We start from the raw sequence: 20,715 nt of genomic DNA on the forward strand, positions 1-20,715 counted from the left end.
GAGCGCCGCCGCCGTCCAATCGCCTTCTTTCTGGCGGCTTTCCTCCCGGGCTCGCCGGGGTCGTGGTTCGCGCTGATAGGCTGCGGAGGCCGCCGCCCCGCCCCGTCTCTGATAGGATAACGTGGAAGCACGAGACGAGGCTGCGTCTGCCGGTCGCAGAGCTGTCAGCAAGCTCCAAACCGCCGCGGCCGCTCGGAGGGAAGCCGACGGGGAGTCTGTGGCGGTCGCCGAGTCCGCATGCGCAGGCTGCAAAGGCCCTTTTGGGCCGGTCCCGCCGCGCTAGGTTGGCAAGTGGGACAATTTGATCCTTCCGAGGTTCGCCAGCGTGATGTTAGGAGAGGAAAGCGCAGCCGCAGCGTCCGAATGGGAAGGCCAAACACGGTCCCGGGGCGTCTGGAATTGAGGTCTCAAGTGAGCCGGTAAACACCGCCTCCCGCTGAGAGTCCCGGAACAAATACTGTCTGAACTGAGCCGTAAGCAAGAAACGATCAGGAGAAGCTGGGCGTTCATTAGGGCGATCTGATGATTAGACCATTTCAGGGACAACCAGAGACAAGTGCGTAATTGTTCTAAGGCAGGTAGGTAATTGGTCTGGAAACTTGGGCCCCGCCACCCCGACTTTCAGCAAACCAGCGTGCCCAGGAAAAACAGCGATTGTGGAAAACCCTGTGAAGAAGAGACCAGGAAGGCACTGTGGTTTAAGAGAGCGAGGCGTTCCTGAATGCAGCCAACGTCAACTGGTAACCAAAATACTGTGAGAACGGATCCTGCATCTTGCGCTTACCATGGGAAATTCAAGAGAGATACGAACCTGAGCAAGATGAGGTTGAAGTTACTCAATGCGGCATTAAGCCTGTTGACGGCCACTTCCTCCGGCGTCACCAACACACACACTGTACACCAGCAGTATTTTTACACGGGGTATGTGTGTTAAGTAATATCAAGTGCATACTTATTACTTCACCTGTATTTGCTGCCTTGCTACCATAGAGAAACTCATGAATTATAAATAGCATAGTGAATTTGTGATTCCCTGAAGATATACTAACGAGGACTTTTTAAAAGGCGTCTATTCCGAAGAGAACTAATATGGAGGAAATGGTTTCGAGAAAGAAAAAAGAAAAAACGGAGTCCTTGATTAGTTTTGGGGAAGGCAAAATAATATAATGTGAAGAGTAAAGGATTCAGATCCAGGAAACCCCATAACTTTTATGTAAGTTATCGTCATCTGTAAAGTGGTTAGGATCCTGAAAGTCTCAAAGGTTTGTTTTGAGGTTTCATGAAGCAGATAAATGTTCTTATAAATTGTAGAATGTTATACCAGTGTTACTCATTATTCTAACAACAGCGGAATAGTTAAGAGAGGCTCCTTCAGAAATTCCTTGGGATTTTTTTTTTTTTTTTTTTTTTTTGGCTTGTGTTTTTTAATATCACAAGGTAGTGTCTCTGAAAAATGGTAGATGATTTCAATGTCCACAAATATGCAGGTGAAGACATTCAATTGAGGTACTGTACCCAAGGCAGCCAGCAAGATGCTGAACATAGAAAATAACAACTATTTACACAAAATTGTAAACAAAATGCAATATATCTAGACTGTGAGTTATCACCAATGTGCTGCCTATGACCTTGGTCTTAAGGAAAAAGTAGCAGAGCTGAAGAAGTTCTAAGGATAGAAATTAGAAATTATCAAGGAGATGATAGACTTTGTGTTATAGGAAGCGAAAGTAGCAGGGGTCTTCAATGGTTAGTGATTTTGAGATTAATTACATAACTATGAATTCTGTAATATTAGAACTAAGCTTTACGAAGCATTCGTTGAAAAAAAGATAATTTTATAACATAGAAGGTAACAGTAGACAAAAAAATGTGCAAAACTAAAATTATGTGTATAATGCTTGGGAACGCTTCCTCCAATGTTCATCTAGTCATGGTTTTCACGAATCTCTCTTGCCAATAAAACCAAAGACCAAAGTAATCCAGTGATTGTAAGAAAAGTTACTGTAAATATGTTTGCATTTGTCAGAATTTATGGAGTCTTTTTGAAATTAAACATTAAGGCCGGGCGCGGTGGCTCAAGCCTGTAATCCCAGCACTTTGGGAGGCCGAGGCGGGCGGATCACGAGGTCAGGAGATCGAGACCATGCTGGCTAACACGGTGAAACCCCGTCTCTACTAAAAATACAAAAAGAAATTAGCCGGGCGCGGTGGCGGGCGCCTGTAGTCCCAGCTACTCCGGAGGCTGAGGCAGGAGAATGGCGTGAACCCGGGAGGCGGAGCTTGCAGTGAGCCGAGATCGCGCCACTGCACTCCAGTCTGGGCGACAGAGCTAGACTCCGTCTCAAAAAAAAAAAAAAAAAAAGAAATTAAACATTAAATCTCTACTGTAATTCATACTATTTGTTAATTATAGTAGTAAAATATTTTTTAAATGGTAGCATATTTATGATATATCCAAAATTAAGAGTATTACACAATTTTTATTAGGTTGATCTATGTTTATTGACTAGGAAAAACAATGTTGGTAGAGAGGAGTGAACAGATCTAGAACATATTTTGGAGGTAAAGTGGATAAGATTTGCTTAGGAATTAACTATGAGGAGAAATAAATGTTCAGAAACAAGTAGAGCACTTATAAGCACCTTTTTGTGCCAAATTAAAAAAAAAAAAGTCAGCATTAAGTTAATGCCACCATATACATCCTTCCACGTTTATTTTTACAAACTTGTGCTTTTATTTCTAAGAAACAATTCTAGACTGGGCACAGTGGCTCACACCTGTAATCCTAGTGCTTTGGGAAGCCAGGATAGGAGGATTATTTGAGGCCAGGAGTTCGCGACCAGCCTGAGCAACACAGCAAGATCCTGTCTCTGCAAAAAAATTTAAAACTAGCCAGGTGTGGTGGCTCATGCCTGTTGCCCTAACTACTCCGACTGAGGCAGAGGATTGCTTCAACCCAGGAATTTGAGGTTGCAGTGAGCTAAGATCACGTCACTGCACTCCAGACTGAGCAACAGAGTGAGACTTTTTATCAAAAAAAAAAAAAAAAAAAAGATTTTTAAAATTGAAATTGCTTATTCAAAGAATGTGTTTAAACTTTTAAGATGCATTGTCAGATTATTTTTCCCTAAAGAAGTAATTTCTATTACTATCAGCTGTTTATGTTCCTGCCTACTCACCATCACTAGATATAATTGATTTTCAGTTTTTGCCAATCTGAAGAATAAAATATGACCCTCATATGTCAAATTTATGGTTTATTTTCAAGAATTTTGGGATTCTGATCAAATTTTGGTACTTTCATAAAAATTTGGCCTTTAAATCACATCTTGTCTTCTCTGCTTTCCACCCTCTTTTATGTTGTTTCTTGGCTTCTGGCCACATGACTACAATCTCCGCTTCTGTATTCACATCACCTTCTGTCATTTTTTACCTTCTTGCCTCCGTCTTATAAGGATCCTTGTAATTAATTTTATTGTGCCCACTGAGATAATCCAGGATATTCTTCCTACTCAAGTTCCTCAATCACATCTGCAAAAACTGACTTTTGCTATAGAACAATGACAGGAGATTAGAATGTAGATATATTTGGAGGACCATTATTCAGCTTAACACAATACTTCCCCCTTCACCAGGTGGGGCTCATTTTCCCACCTTCCTTAAGTGTGGGCTGGACTTAGTGACTAAAACTTCCAAAGAACAGAGTGTGGAAAGGGAGGAGGAGAGTAACTTCATAGTACAGAAACCTGGAAACACCATCTTGGCCAGGTGGTCAAAGTTAATATCATCAAGTCATGTTGATAGCATATACTCCCAATATACTGTGATGAGAAGGGCAATTCACGTGTGTGGTATTCTGAAAACCTATAATCCAATCTAGTCTAAACATGAAAAAAAATCAAACTAAAATTAAAGGACATTCTATAAAACACCTGATCAGTATTCCTCAAAATTATCAATGTCATGGGAAACAAGGAAAGATTGAAATACTGTAACAGACCAGAGGAAACTAAGGAAACTTAACTGATGACTGAATGCAGTGTGCTGTATTAAACTGGATCCTGGAATAGAAAATAGACAGTAGTGGAAAAACTGAGATATGGATAGTCTCAAGTTTAATAGTAATGTACCATTATTACTTTCTTAGTTTTGACAGATGTACCATGGTTATGCAAGATGCTAACAATAGGGAAAAATAAGTAAGGGGTATTTGGGACCTCCCTGTACTATCCTTATGCCCTTACTTGAAAATTATTTCAGCAATAGAAGTTTATTTAAAATATTGTGAAGGGCCTGAGTATTTTTAAATCAACTGTGGTGACTCTCTTTTGTGTATTTGTGTCCAAATGAGTTTTTCTGCATCAAATTTTATCTCCTCTCCTTGCAGAAGAAAGAGAATTAGCCCTTTACAGAGATAATAGTTGCCTAAGCCAGCTCTTTTCTCCTCTTTTTGATGTTCTTCTCTTTTTCTCTCACTTTGGAAATTGTAGGTTATTTGATTTTTTCAAATATCTGTTGTTACATATACATTCTAGTTATATTCTAGTCCAAACAATCTAGCAAAATAAAAGAAAAATGCTGTTCACTGTACTTTTTATTTTTAAAATGTGAGTTCATTTAAATAATAGCTTGTGTTACTTATGAGCTAAAAGTTTTGAAGTATGATTTAAAGAGTCTTTAACATTACAATTCTGGACTACAAAGTGTAAAAATTGTATTTTAAAAGGTTTATGTACTGTTTCTGATAAACAGATGAATCTTTGATCACTGGAATGTGTTAATACTAATTTAAAGGCAGCTATATATTTTCTGATTTTATAAGAAATTAACCAATACAATACATTTTATATACATTGGGTAAACTCTTCAAAATTTAAGATTTCTTAATTTCTAAATTAAGTGACATAATGACATGTCTTAAAATAGGTTTGATCTTATAAAATTTTTGTAATAACACAAATATAAGGACTTATTATTTTCCAGATTCTCACATCTGAATCCAAACATGTAAATACAATTGTATTAAATATAAATGTTATAAACACAATAATTAAATGAGAGATAATCAAAATGGATTTTGAAAATAACATGAGGAAGACAGAGAAAGATAGCCAAATAGAAGCCTCCACCGATCTCCATCCCCACAGGAACACCAGCTTTGACAACTGTTTACACAAAAAAAGCACCTTCATAAGAACCAAAAGTCAGGCGAGCAATCACAGTACCTGGTTTTAACTGCATATTGCTGACAGAGGCGTTGAAGAGAGTAGGAGAGGCAGTCTTGAATTACCAACATCACCCCTCCCCTATCCCCTGGCAGTGACTGTGTGGCACTGAGAGAGAATTTGTACATTTGTGCAAGAGGAAAGGACAGTAATTATGGGCCTTTGCATTGGAATTTAGTGCTGGGAGCATTTAGATCAACTTTAGCCAGAGGGGAATCGTCCATTCCAGCAGTCAGAACTTGAGTTTTGGCAAACCTCACCACCGTGGGCTAAAGAGCTCTAAGGTTTAAAATAAACTTGAAAGGTAACTTAGGCCACAAGCACTGCAACTCCTAGGCAAGTCCTCATGCTGTGCTGGGCTTAGAGCCAATGGACTTGGGGGCCATGTGACCTAGTGAGACACTAGCCAGGGTGGCCAAGGCAGTGTGCTTGTATCACCCCTCCCCCAACTTCAGGCAGTACAGCTAGCAGCTCCAGAATACACATCACCACATGCATTTTCCACTTCAGGAAAGGAGAGAGAGGAGAAAAAACTTGTTTTGCAACTTGGATACCAGCTCAGCCACAATAGGATAGGGCACTGGGCAGGGTCGTGAGGCCCCCATTTCAGGCCCTAGCTCCCAGACAACAACATATCTAGACATACCCTGGGCCAGAGGGGAACCCACTATCTTGAAGGGAAGTACCCAGTCCTGGAAGGATTCATCACCTGCTGATTAAAGGGCCCTTGGGGCCTGAATAATCAGCAGCAGTAACCAGGTAGTACATGCTGTGGGCCTTGGGTGAGACTCTGAGGTATACTGGCTACAGGCATGATGCAGCATATTCACAGCTATGGGTGGCTATGAGGAAAGACTCCCATCTGTTTGAGAAAAGGAGAGGAAAGAATAAAGGAGACTTTCGTATAGCTGAGGTGCCAGCTCAGCTACAGTGGGGAAGTGAACCAAGTGGGCTCTTGGATGGCATTTCTGGCCCTGGGCCAAAGGGGAGCCCATGGCCCTGAAAGGTGAGTTCCAGTCATGGCAGCATTGACCACAAGCTGACTACAAAGCCCTTAGATCTTAAGTGAACATCAGCAGAATCATGGCAATACTCCCAGTGGCTTGTGGTATTGATGGACATGGGGAGAGACTCCTCTGCCTGGTGAAAGGGGAGGGAAGACTAGAAAGGACTTCGTCTTATGGTTTCAATGCTAGCTTACCCTCAGTAGAATAGAGCACCAGGTAGATTTCTAAGGTTTCTGACTCCAGGTTCTGGAGTTACAGCTGCTGACTCCCAAACAACATCTCTGAACCCACCCAGGGCTCTGGGGAACTTGCCATCCTGAAAAGAAAGACAGAAAACTAGCTGGCTTCACTGCCTGCTAATTGTAGAGCCCTAGGACCTTCAGCTAACATAGGTAGTAGCAGGTAGTGGTTACAGTGGGCCTTCAGCATAACCCATAGCTGTGCTGGCTTTAGGTCTGACCATCCACAGTCCCAGTGATGGTGGCCACAGGGGTACTTGTGTCACCCCTCCCCCAGCTACAGGTAGTGTTGTGGGAAGTCAGGGACCCCGAATGGAGGGACCAGCTGGCGCTGCGGCAGAGGAACATAAATTGTGAAGATTTCATGGACATTTATCAGTTCCCAAATAATACTTTTATAATTTCTTATGCCTGTCTTTAATCTCTTAATCCTGTAACTTCATGAACTGAGGATGTACATCACCTCAGGACCACTGTGATAATTGTGTTAACTGTACAAATTGATTGTAAAACGTGTGTTTGAACAATACGAAATCAGTGCACCTTGAAAAAGAACAGAATAACAGCGATTTTTTGGAAACAAGGGAAGACAACCGTAAGGTCTGACTGCCTGCGAGGTCGGGCAAAAACAGCCATATTTTTCTTCTTGCAGAGAGCCTATAAATGGATGTGCAGGTAGGAGAGATATCGCTAAATTCTTTTCTTAGGAAGGAATATTACTATTAATACCCTGGGAAAGGTATGCACTCCTCGGGGGAGGTCTATAAACGGCCACTCTGGGAATGTCTGTCCTATATAATTGAGATAAGGACTGAGATATGCCCTGGTCTCCTGCAGTACCCTCAGGCTTACTAGGATGGGGAAAACCCCAGCCCTGGTAAATTTGTGGTCAGACCAGTTCTCTGCTCTCGAACCCTGTTTTCTGTTGTTTAAGATGTTTATCAAGACAATACATGCACCGCTGAACATAGACCCTTATCAGTAGTTCTCCTTTTTGCCTTTTGAAGCATGTGATCTACTCCCTGTTCTTACACCCCCTCCCCTTTTAAAACCCTTAATAAGAAAACTTGCTGCTTTGAGGCTCAGGGAAGCATCACAGTCCTACCGATATGTGATGTCATCCCCAGTGGCCCAGCTGTAAAATTCCTCTCTTTATACTCTTTCTCTTTATTTCTCAGCTGGCTGACACGGAAAATAGAAATAACCTACATTGAAATATTGCGGGCAGGTTCCCCCGATAAGGTAGCTCAATAGAGAGAGAGAGAGAGAGAGAGAGAGACAGGCTGATTCTGTTTGGGTGAAAATAAGGAAAAAGAACAAGAGTCTTTGCCTCGTAATCCAGAGAATTCTTTCAGGTATTATCCAAGACCACCAAAGCAGTACCTCTATGTGTGTGCAAGAACTACAATGTTACTGCATTTAGGGGCCCCCTAGTGCAGATATGGCTGCAGTGACCAAAAACTTAGATCACAACATCCAAGTCCATTTAAATACCTGGAATGTCTTCCCAAGAAGGATGAATACAAACAAGCCCCACTGTGAAGACTACAATAAATACCTAACTCTTCAATGCCCAGACACCAACAAACATCCACAAGCACCAATATCATCCAGGAAAACATGACCTCAGCAAACAAACTAAACAAGGTATCAGGGGCAAATCCCAGAGAAAAAGAGATATGTTACCTTTCAGACAGATAATTGAAAATAGCTGTTTGGAGGAAACTCAAAGAAATTCAAGATAATGGAGAGAAGGAACTTAACATCCTATCACATACATTTAACAACAAAATTGAAATAAGTAAAAAGAAGCAGAAATTCTGGAGTTGAAAAATGCAATTGACATACTGAAGGCATCAGCCTCTTAATAACAGAATTGATCAAGCAGAAGAAAATAATAGGTTGAAGACAGGCTGTTTGAAAATACACACTCAGAAGAGACAAAAGAAAAAAGAATAAAAAAGAATGAAGCACACCTACAGGATCTAGATAATAGTTTCAAGGGGGGAATCTAAGAGTTATTGGCCCTAAAGAGATGGTGGCGGGGGTGGGTAGAAAGTTTGTTCTGAGGGATAAAAACAGAGAACTTCCCAAAAACCTCCCAAACCTAGACAAAAATATGAATACTGAAGTACAAAAAGATTATAGATCACCAAGCAGATTTAACCCAAAGAAGACTACCTCAAAGCACTTAACAGTGAAACTCCCAATGGTCAAAGATAAACAAAGGATCCCAAAAACAGCAAGGGAAAATAAACAAATAACATACAATTGAGCTTTAATATGTCTGCCAGCAGACTTCTCAGTGGAAACCTTACAGAAAAGGAGAGAGTGACATGACACATTTAAAGTGCTAAAGGGAAAAAAAATTACCCTAGAATAATATATCCAGTGAAAATATCCTTCAACCATAAGGAGAAATAAAGACTTTCCTGGACAAACAAAATCCAAGGGATTTCATGAACACCATACCAGTCCTACAAGAAATGCCAAAGGGAGTACTTTAATCAGAAAGAAAAGGATGTTGATGAGCAAAATAAATCATCTGAAGGTACAAAACTCACTGGTAAGAGTAAGTACACAGAAAAACACAGACTGTTATAATACTGTAACTGGCAAGTGTAAACTGCTGTTCAGTAGAAAGACTAAATGATGAAGCAATAAAACTAATGACTACAACAACTTTTCAAGACATAGTACAGTAAGATACAAAGAGAAACAAAAAGTTTAAAAGCTGGGGGATGAAGTTAAGGTGTAGAGTTCTTATTAGTTTTTGCTTAAATGTTTGTTTATGTAAACAGTGTTATTATTAGCTTAAAATAATGGGTTAAAGATAGTAGTTACAAGCCTCATAGTAACCTCAAATCAAAAAACATATAACAGAGATACAAAAAGTAAAAAGCAAGAAATTAAATCATACCACCAGAGGAAATTACCTTCACTGAAAGAAAGACAGGAAGAAAGAAGGGGGAAGAAAAGACCACAAAACAACCAGGAAACATAAAATGGCAGGAGTAAGTTCTTGCATATCAGTAATAACATTGAATGTGAATGGACTAAACTCTTCAATCAAAAGATATTGAGTGACTGAATGGATTAAAAAAGAAAAAAGACACAATGATCTGTTGCCTACAAGAAAAACACTTCACCTGTAAAGTCACACATAGACTGAAAATAAAGGGATGGAAAAAGATATTTCATGCAAATAAAAACCAAAAAAGAGCAGGAATTGCATTACTTATATCAGACAAAATAGATCTCAAGACAAAAGCCATAAGAGACAAAGAAAGTCACTATATAATGATAAAGGAGTCAATTCAACAAGAAGATATAACAATTGTAAATAAACATGCACCTCACACTGGAAGACCCAGATATATAAAGCAAATATTATTAGAGCTAACGAGAGAGACAGACCCCAATACAATAATAGCTGGAAACTCAAACACCTCACTTTCAGCACTGGATAGATCTTCCAGACAGAAAATCAACAAAGATACATCAGACTTAATCTGCATCATAGACCAAATAAATGGTCCTAATAGGTATTTACAGAACATGTCATCCAATGGCTGCAGAATACACATTCTATTCCTCAGCACATGGATCATTCTCAAGGATAGACCATAAATTTGGTATAAAACAAGTCTTAAAACATTAAAAAAAATGAAATAATATCAAGCATTTTCTCTGACCGCAATGGAATAAAATTAGAAATCAATAACAAGAGGAATTTTGGAAACTATACAAACACATGGAAATTAAACAATATGCTCCCAAATGACAAGTGGGTCAATGAAGAGATTAAGAAGAACATTGAAAATTTTCTTGAAACAAACAATAATGAAAACACAACATATCAAAACCTATGGGGTACAGTGATACTAAGAAGGAAGCATATAGCTATAAGTGCCTATATCAAAAAAGAAGAAAAACTTCAAATAAACCAACCTAACAATGCATCTTCAAGAACTGGAGAAGCAAGAGCAAACTGAACCCAAAGTTAGTAGAAGAAATGTAAATATTAGAGCAGAAATAAATGAAATTGAAATGAAGAAAGCAACACAAAATATCAACAAAACGAGAAGTGAGTTTTTTCGAAAAGATAAAATTGACAAACCTTTAGCCAGACTAGGAAAAAAGGAGCAAAGACCCAAATAAATAAAACCAGAGATGAAAAATGAGATGTTATAACCAATACTGGGGAAATTCAAAGGATCATTAGAGGGTACCATGAGCAACTATGTGCCAATAAATTAGAAAACCTAAAAGAAATGAAGAAATTTCTACATACATACAACCTACCAAGATTGAACCATGAAGAAAGCTAAAACCTGAACAGACCAATAATAAGTTACAAGACTAAAGCCACAAGAAAAAGCCTCCCAGCAAAGAAAAGCCTGGGGCCTGATGACTTGACTGCTGAATTCTATCAAACATGAAAAGAAGAACTAATACCAATCCTAGTCAAACTGTTCCAAAAAAATAGAAGAGGAGGGAATATTTTCAAACTCATTCTGCAAGGATAGTATTACCCTGATACCAAAGCCAGACAAAAACACATTAAAAGAAGAAAACCAGCCAGGCGCGGTGGCTCAAGCCTGTAATCCCAGCACTTTGGGAGGCCGAGATGGGCGGATCACGAGGTCAGGAGATCGAGACCATCCTGGCTAACATGATGAAACCCCGTTTCTACTAAAAAAAATACAAAAAAACTAGCCAGGCGAGGTGGCGGGCGCCTGTAGTCCCAGCTGCTCGGGAGGCTGAGGCAGGAGAATGGCGTGAACCCGGGAGGCGGAGCTTGCAGTGAGCTGAGATCCCGCCACTGCACTCCAGCCTGGGCGACAGAGCGAGACTCCATCTCAAAAAAAAAAAATAAATAAAAAATAAAAGAAGAAAACTACAGGCCAATATCTCTGATTAGTTTCAATGCAAAAATCCTCCACAAAATACTGGCAAACTGAATTCAACAATACATTATAAAGATCATCATGACCAAGTGGCATTTATCCCAGGGATGCAAGGATGGTTCAACATATGCAAATCAATGGGTATGATACAGCATATCAGCAGAATAAAGGACAAAAACTGTATGATCATTTCAATTGATGCTGAAAAAGTATTTTATAAAGTTCGACATCCCTTCATGATAAAAACCCTCAAAATACTAAGTATAGAAGGAACATAGCTCAAAATAATAAAAGCCATATATGACAGACCCAAACTAGTATCATACTGAATGTGGAAATACTGAAAGCCTTTCCTCTAAGATCTGGAACACAAGGATGCCCACTGTTGTTCAACATACTACTGAAAATTCTAGCTACAGTAATCAGACAAGAGAAAGAAATAAAGGGCATCCAAATTGGAAAAGAAGTGAAATTATCCTTGTTTTCAGATGATATCCTATATTTTAAAAAACCTAAGGACTCCACCAAAAAACTATTAGAACTGATAAATTCAGTAAAGTAGCAGAATAAAAAATCAACATTCAAAAATAAGTAGCATTTCTAAATGCCAACAGCAAACTGAAAAAGAAAATTTTAAAAATCTTATTTACAATAGCCACAAATAAAATTAAACACCTAGGAATTTGAAGTCAAAGATCTCTACAATAAAAACTGTAAAACACTGATGAAATAAATTGAAGAGGAGATACAAAAAATGAAAAGATATTTCATGTTCATGGATTGGAAAAATCAATATTGTAAAAATGTCCATACTACCCAAAGCAGTCTGCAGATTCAATGCAATCCCTATCAAATTACCAATGACATCCTTCACATAAATAGAAGAAAAAAATCTAAAATTTATATGGAATCACAAAATATCAGAATAGCCAAAGCTATCCTAAGCAAAAACAATGACACTGGAGGAATCACATTACCTGACTTCAAATTATACTACAGAGCTATAGGAACCAGCATGGCATTGGCATAAAAACAGACACCTAGACCAATGGAACAGAATAGAGAGGCCAGAAACAAATCCATGCATGTATAGTGAACTCGTTTTTGACAAAAGTGCCAAGAACATACACTGGGGAAAAGACAGTCTCTTCAATAAATGATGCTGAGAAAACCGGATATCCTTATGCAGAAGAATGAAACTTGACTATTATCACTTGCCTTATACAAAAATCAAACCAAAATGGATTAAAGACTTAAATGTAAGACCTTAAACTATGAAACTACTATAAGAAAACACAGGAGAAACTCTTCAGGACACTGATCTGGGCAAAATTTATTGAGTAATACCCCACAAGCACAGGCAACCAAAGCAACAATGGACAAATTGGATCATATCAGGTTTAAAAAACTTATGCAGAGGAAACAATTAACAAAGTGAAGATACAACCACAGAATGGGAGAAAATATTTACAAACTATTCATCTGACAAGGAATTAAAAAGCAGAATATATAAGGAACTCAAACTACTCAATAGGGAAAAATCTAATAATCCAATATAAAAATGGGCAAAAGATTTGAATAGACATTTCTCCAAAGAAGACATACAAATGGTAAGCAGGCATATGAAAATGTGCTCAACAGCACTGAATATCAGAGAAATGCAAATCAAAACTACAATGATATATCATCTCCTCCCAGTTAAAATGGCTTTTACCCAAAAGTCAGGCAATAATAAATACTGGCAAGGATGTAAAGAAAAGGGAACCCTCATACACTGTTGGTGGGAATGTAAATTAATGCAATCACTACTGAGAACAGTGCATATGATGGATCTAGGTTGTACACTCCTTATGAGAATCTAATTAATGCTTGGTAATCTGAGGTGGAACAGTTTCATCCCCAAACCATGCCCTCCCCTTGGAAAAATTGTCTTCCACGATACTGATTCCTGGTGCCAAAAAGTTTGGGGACCCAAATCACAAATGCAAAGTTTTTGAAATAGAAACAAACTTAAGTGTTTTTTAGGAATAGAGTATTACAATGTAATCTGGGGGACAGTTGTGTAACATGATGTCAGGAGGTAGGCAGCAACTAGGTCGCATAGTGCCTCTAAAGCTGTTAAAAGGGGGTTTTAATCTTATTCTGTTGAAAACGGGAATCCACCAGAGAGTTTTAAGCAAAGGGCTAACAGATTTAGGGTTTTTTATTTTCATTTTTTCCTAACAAAGAAAACTGCAGACCCAGTTTATTGCAACGGAAAATTCTAACATTTTTATTTAGGAAGAATTAATACAAATCCAACATAAACTTTTAAGGAAGAATGGATACAAATCCTACATAAACTTTTCCAGAAGCAGAAGATAAATTGTTTGCCAACTTATTTTATGAGTTCAGCATTACCTAGATACTAAAACCAGTTAAGGACATTACAAGAAAACTACAGATCACTATACCTCATGAACCTATATTCAAAAATCCTTAACAAATATTATCAAATCAAACCCAGCAATACATTAAAATGATAACACCTCATGATCAAGTAGGGTTTATCATAGGAATATAAGGCCAGGTTTTTTTATTTTTAAATTTTTGGGTATATCAGATTTAGTTTTAAAGGCATCTTTCTGGCTGCTGTGTGAAAAATGGATTGTAGAAGGATAAGCAGTGTGCCCAGATAGGAGTTAGAGTGCTATTGCAGTAGTCCCGATAAAAGATGATGATGTCTCAAATTGTGTGGGGTAACAGCAGAGATGGAAGTGGAGAGAAGCAAGCAGATTTGACAGGTATTATGGTGGTAATAAATGGGATAGATGGGGATGGGAAGAAGTGAGGAATCAGAAATAATTCCTAGATTTGGTTCAAGTAACTAACTGGTGTCATTTCCTGACATGAGGAGGTGTAAAGAAGGACAGAGGAGCTATTTTGGAGGATGAAAATCAAGTTCCTTTTTAGTCATGTTATACTTGAAAGGCCTCTTGGATATCAAAGCAGATATGTCAAAAAGACAACTGGATTTTTTTGTTTCCTTCCTTCCTTCCTTCCTTCCTTCCTTCCTTCCTTCCTTCCTTCCTTTCCTTTCCTTTCCTTTTCTCTCTTTCTTTTTTTCTTTCTTCCTTTCCTTCTCTTCTTTCTTTCTTTTTCTTTCTTTCTTTGTCTCTTTCTCTTTCTTTCTTCTTTACTTTTTTTTGTAATGGAGATGAGTCTCGCTCTGTTGCCCAGGCTGGAGTGCAGGGGTGCAATCTCAGCTCACTGCAACCTCCTCCAGGGCTAAAGCAATTCTCCTACCTCAGCCTCCTGAGTAGCTGGGATTACAGGTGCATGCCACCACACCCAGCTAATTTTTTGTATTTTAGTAAAGACAGGATTTCACTATGTTGCCCAGGTTGGTGTCAAACTCCTGAGTTCAGGCAATCCACCCACTTCGGCCTCCCAAAGTGCTAGGATTATTGGTGTGAGACACCTCACCCGGCTGACAACTGGATTTTTGAGTGTGGATTTCAGAGAACAGAATGGGCTGGAACTCAATGAAGTTGGGAGTCGTGATTGGATGAGATTACTGGAAGAGAATGTGTGAAGAATGCCCAGGACAGAGCCCTGAGACATCACACATTTGAAAGTATACTGAGGGAGGAGGAGACTGCAGACTTGGCCAAAATGTAGCAGGGAAACCAGGAGAGTGCAGTACCATAGAATATAAGAAGAAAGCAGTTCAAGAAGGAGGAGTGAATGAGTGAGTGTATTAGTCCGTTCTTGCATAGCTATAAAGAAATACCTGAGACTGGCTAATTTATGTACAAAACAGGTTTAATTGACTCATGCTGTATTAGTCCATTTTCACGCTGCTGATAAAGATATACTCGAGACTGGGCAATTTACACAAAAGAAGACTTACAGTTCCACGTGGCTGGGGAGGCCTCACAATCATGGCAGAAAGTGAAAGGCAAGGAGGAGCAAGTCACATCTCATGTGGATGGTGGCAGGCAAGAAGAGAGCTTGTGCTGAGAAACTCCCATTTTTAAAACCATCAGATCTCGTGAGACCCATTCACTATCACAAGAACAGCACCGAAAAGACCTGCCTCCATGATTTAGTCATCTCCCATTGGGTCCCTCCCACGTGTGGGAATTATGGGAGCTATAAGATGAGATTTGGTTGGGACACAGAGCCAAACCATATCACATGGCTTCACAGGCTGTACGGGAAGCATGATGCTGGCATCTTCTCGGCTTCTGGGGAGGTCTCAGGAAACTTGCAATCATGGTGGAAGGCAAAGGGGGAGCCAGCACTTCACATGGTCAGAGCAGGAGGAATAGGGAGAGGGGGAAAGTGCTACACACTTTTAAACAACCAGATCTTGTGAGAACTCTATCATGAGAACAGCGCTAGGAGGATGGTGCTAAACTACCTCCTATGGGAGAAACCCACTCCCATGATCCAATCACCTCCCACCAGGCCCCACTTCCAACACTGGGGATTACAATTCGGCATGAGATTTGGGTGGGGACACAGATCCAAAGCATATCACTGAGTAAGATGAGAATTAAGCATTGACCTCTGGGTCAGTAACCTTGATAGAGCAGTTTTAGGGGAGGACTGAGAGGAAAAGTCAAATAAGAGTTGATGGAAGACTAAATGAGAGGTGATAAAGTACACACAGCAAATACAGACAACCCAAGAAGTATTTTTAACAACTGTACATTCAAAATTGGTTAGGATAGTAAATTTTTTGTATTTTTACCATAAATTTTTTAAAATTATAGTACAAATAGCAAAATAGTGATAACTGTGTGTTGGAAAATTTTCATAATAAAGTAATAAAGTTGTATTGTTGTTGTTGTTTGTTGTTTGTTGTTTAAAAGAGTATTGCCTAAAAGGCAGCAAGGCAATAGGGCTCTACTCAGGGAAGGGTGAGGGTCAAGAAAAGGTGGTTTTTAAAAAAATTTTTTAATGGTAAGAGATTAGAGAGTCTATTTGACAATGGCAATGATCTAATAGGGAACCTTAGTGTTGCAGGATGAAGACAGCAACTTTGAGAGACAGTTCTTGAGAAGTGGAGATGCAATATAATCCAGAGAATATTGGAACTCACTTTTAAGGGTTATCCATCTAGTCCCAGCCGAAGCAATGACTCCAGACCTTTTGTTCAAGCTATTTCTACAGCTATAGCACAGAAGTAAAAAAAAAAAAAAAAAAAAAGAACATGGAAAATGCAAAATGCATACCTATAACCACCAGGGGTCACTGAAGGCTAATTCTGCTTTTGGATTAGGCAAAACCTAAACAGATAGTTTTAAAAATAGGAATGTCATAGTTAATTTCATGAAATTACTGAATCATGTAATTCAAATGCTATAGATTTTGTTTCCTTGTTCTTAAAATAATAATGCCATAATGAAATGTATAGTTTTGAGAACATAGAAAATATATAAAAATAAATTTTAATAGAAAAAAATCACTTTGGCCGGGCGCGGTGGCTCAAGCCTGTAATCCCAGCACTTTGGGAGGCCGAGACAGACGGATCACAAGGTCAGGAGATCGAGACCATCCTGGCTAACACGGTGAAACCCCATCTCTACTAAAAAAATTACAAAAAACTAGCCGGGTGAGGTGGCGGGTGCCTGTAGTCCCAGCTACTCGGGAGGCTGAGGCAGGAGAATGGCGTGAACCCGGGAGGTGGAGCTTGCAGTGAGCCGAGATCTGGCCACTGCACTCCAGCCTGGGTGACAGAGCAAGACTCCGTCTCAAAAAAAAAAAAAAAAAGAAAAAAATCACTTTGTTGTAAATTGTTAAACAGCTAAAAGCTAATCTAGACATCGTCAAACAAAGTTTATTTCACTACCATACCACTAAACTGAACTCTAGCATGTAAGTTTTCTTTTAAATTGGTGACTCCGTTTCTTCATGTTTTAAGTATAACAAACCATACTGAAAACAGATACTAAAACTAGAGGAAAATATAATTAAAGTTTTATAGTCTGTTATGGAAAAAAAGAAAGAAAGGATACTGATATATCGGATTTCTCCAGGGATTATGCTACCTTTCCTAGTGGAATAAATAATGCTTTATTTTATCAGATTATCTTCAGTTAATTATAAAAGTATAGCCTAAAATGTTTTTGACAGCTATTTAGGCTCTGAAAGGATCAACTGGCAAGAGGGCACAAAAGCTTCACTTGTTGGACCTCTGTTACAAATTCATAGCAATATGTAAAGTAAAATGAAAAAAACTAACAAAAGGACCTAGCTAGAGTCTAAGCCAAGATAAATATTTCTATAGGCTAGAAACAGAAACAAACAAACAAACAACAAACAAACAAAAAAACACACTAGTCATGTGCAAGCAGAAGCCACGGGAAAGCTGGTGTATGACTTGGATCCAGAAAGGCACTAAAAGTAATCATGTTCTCCTTTCTGCTTGACACCTTCACCAGCACAGCCCTATTATGGCTGCTTGTTTACTTGGAATTGTAGAAACCTAGGAAGGGGGAATCAACCTGCTCTTGACTGGTTCTTCAGTATCAGCCTGGAAGCACCATTATAAGAGAGGAGAGAGTGAGTATAGAGAGAAAGAAAAGTGGGAAAACAAAAATGAAAATAAACAAAAACATACCTTTCGACTCAAAATGATACTGCAAAATAACATTTCAAAACATATCAAGAACTCTAATGCTAAGAAAGACAAGCAGCAAACCAATTGAACCTGAACTCACTAAGATGAAATTAATTGTATAGACTAAGGATGCTGACAGACATAGACAAAGAAATAACATCTGTAAATACAAGAAAGAAGTATGGAACAAAGCCTGTATAAACACAGTAAGAACAGGTAGATGTAAAAAATAATTAACATCCTAGGGCTGCCATAGTAAATTACCACAAACAGTTTAAATAAATTTATTGTCTCATAGTTCTGGAAACTAGAAGTCCAAAATCAAGATACTGATAGGCTCTGGAAAAAAAACTCTTCATTGTCTCTTCCTAGTTTCAGGTGGTTCCTGACAATCCTTGGCGTTCTTTAGCTTGTAGCTGCATCACTCTAATCTCTTCTTCCATCTTTGCATGATGTTCTTCCTAATGTGTCTGTCTGTGTGTCCTCTCTTTTTCTGATAAGAATACCAGTCATTAGATTTAGGGGCTACCTAACACAGTATGATCTCCTCACAGTCCTTAACTAAGTACATCTACAAAGGCCCTATTTCCAAATAAAGTCACATACTGATGTTCTCTGATGTTCTGGGTGGACATGAATGAGAGAAGGGGAAAATACTATTCTACCCACCGCAATAATTAATAAATAATCTTGGAAATTTAAAAAGTTAGTACCTAAAATTCAGAAAAATTATTTAAAAGAACCTAATAGTTGGGATAAATGCTAAAACACAAAGTGAGAGAAGTAATAATTGGAAGAAAAAATTTGTTTTTAACATATCACTATTAAAAACTCTTTAGACCAAGTTCACACAAAAATTTTAGTAAGAATTAGAATATCCTTAGAGAGTCCTAGAAAATTTGAACCCAAATTTAATAAGCTTTCTCTAATGCTTTATCTAACAGTTATATGTGTAGATAAGGAAAGAGAGATGATAATCATCTGCCTAGGAAATAGGAAACATTTTTTTCCCAGTACTTATGGAACATTTACAAAATCTACCAAATACTAGTTCACAGAGGATTTTTACAAAATTCTAAGAATAGTTATCATATGTTCTATGTTCTTTGACCATAATACATAAATTGGAAGTCAACAATAATCAAATTCTTCCAATACAAGGTATGGAAAGTAAAAATGTATTTCTGGCCGGGTATGGGGGCTCAAGCCTGATCCCAGCGCTTTGGGAGGCCGAGGCAGGTGGATCACCTGAGGTCAGGAGTTTGAGACCAGCCTGGTCAAGATGATGAAATCCCGTCTCTACTAAAAATACAAAAATTAGCTGGGCATGGTGGCACATGCCTGTAATTCCAGCTACTCAGGAGACTGAGGCAGGAGAATCGCTTGAACCTGGGAGGCGGAGGTTGTGGTGAGCCAATATCACCCCATTGCACTCCAGCCTGGGAGACAGAGTGAGACTCTGTCTCAAATAAATAATGTATTTCTAAATTACTCATAACAAAGACATAATCCTCCCCAAAATCCTAAATTATGCAAAACTAGATGATAATGAAGATGCTGCATTATCATAATTTGTAGAATGCATCTAAAGCAGTACTTAGGGGAAAACTCAGAGCCTTAAATGCTTTCATTTAAAAACTAAAATAAGGAAGAAGGAGGAAAACAAACAAATTATGAATTTATCTCAAGATGCTAGAAACACTACAGAGCAAGAGTAAAAAAGAAGAAGGGAATAAATAATAAAAAATGAGCAGAAATTACTGATTGGGGGTAGGAAGGTATGAAGCATCTAAGCCATGAAAGCTAGATATGAAGCAACTAAACCAAAAAGCTAGTTACTGGTAGAAATTATAAAATAGACAAAAATGGCCAGGTGCAGCGATTCACACCTGTAAACCCAGCACTTTGGGAGGCCGAAGCAGGCAGATCACCCGAGGCCAGGAGTTCTAGACCAGCCTGGCCAACATGGTGAGACCCCGTCTTTACTAAAAACAAAAAAAATTAGCAGGGTGTGATGGCACACGCTTGTAGTCCCAGCTACTTGGGAGACTGAGGCAGGAGAATCCCTTGAACCCGGGAGGTGGAGGTTGCAGTGAGTCGAGATATGGCCACTGCACTCCAGCCTGGACGGCAGAACAAGACTATTGCCACTGCACTCCAGCCTGGATGACAGAACGAGACTCTGTCTCAAAAAAATAAAATAAAATAGACAAAAATGTAGCCAGCTTAAAAAAGAGAAAAAGCATATATTAGAATTTTAAAGAGGTATACAACTACAAATATGGTAGAGATGTTTTAATGTATAAGACATTCAATGTTTTTATGCCAATAAATTTTAAAATGGAGAGGAAAAGAAAAACAGAGTGCCTGGATAAGCCAATAGCTATTAAAAAAATAAATGAGTAATTATACATATTCTTTAAAAAACCACTTGACCTAGACGGATTTGTCAGCCCTGTATTATATAATGTATTTCAGAGAATTTTTAAAAAGAAGAAAATCTCTCCAACTCATGTTAGAAAGTTTGATGCTACAACTGAAACAAAAGAAAAATTTTCACCAAATTATGTGAATAAAGTAACCTTAAATAGAATATTTCCAAATCAAACTCAGCAGTGAAAAAGAAGATGAAGATAACAAAGAAGACGTTATCCAGGAATACAAGGGTAGATTGATTTCAAAACACCTTTTAATTAACCATATCAAATTAACAAGTAGATAAAA

General features: G+C 38.6%; 1 long non-coding RNA gene across 1 annotated transcript; it reads left to right on the plus strand.

The window, feature by feature from the left end:
• The first annotated feature begins 51 nt into the window (after window positions 1–51).
• LOC139359071 (uncharacterized) lies at window positions 52–3,249 on the plus strand. Its single transcript, XR_011614669.1, has 2 exons — window positions 52–1,213; window positions 2,745–3,249. It is a non-coding gene; the product is annotated as an uncharacterized lncRNA (long non-coding RNA).
• The last annotated feature ends 17,466 nt before the right edge of the window (window positions 3,250–20,715 follow it).

Source organism: Macaca nemestrina, chromosome 16, assembly GCF_043159975.1.
Source record: "Macaca nemestrina isolate mMacNem1 chromosome 16, mMacNem.hap1, whole genome shotgun sequence".
NCBI lineage: Eukaryota > Metazoa > Chordata > Mammalia > Primates > Cercopithecidae > Macaca > Macaca nemestrina.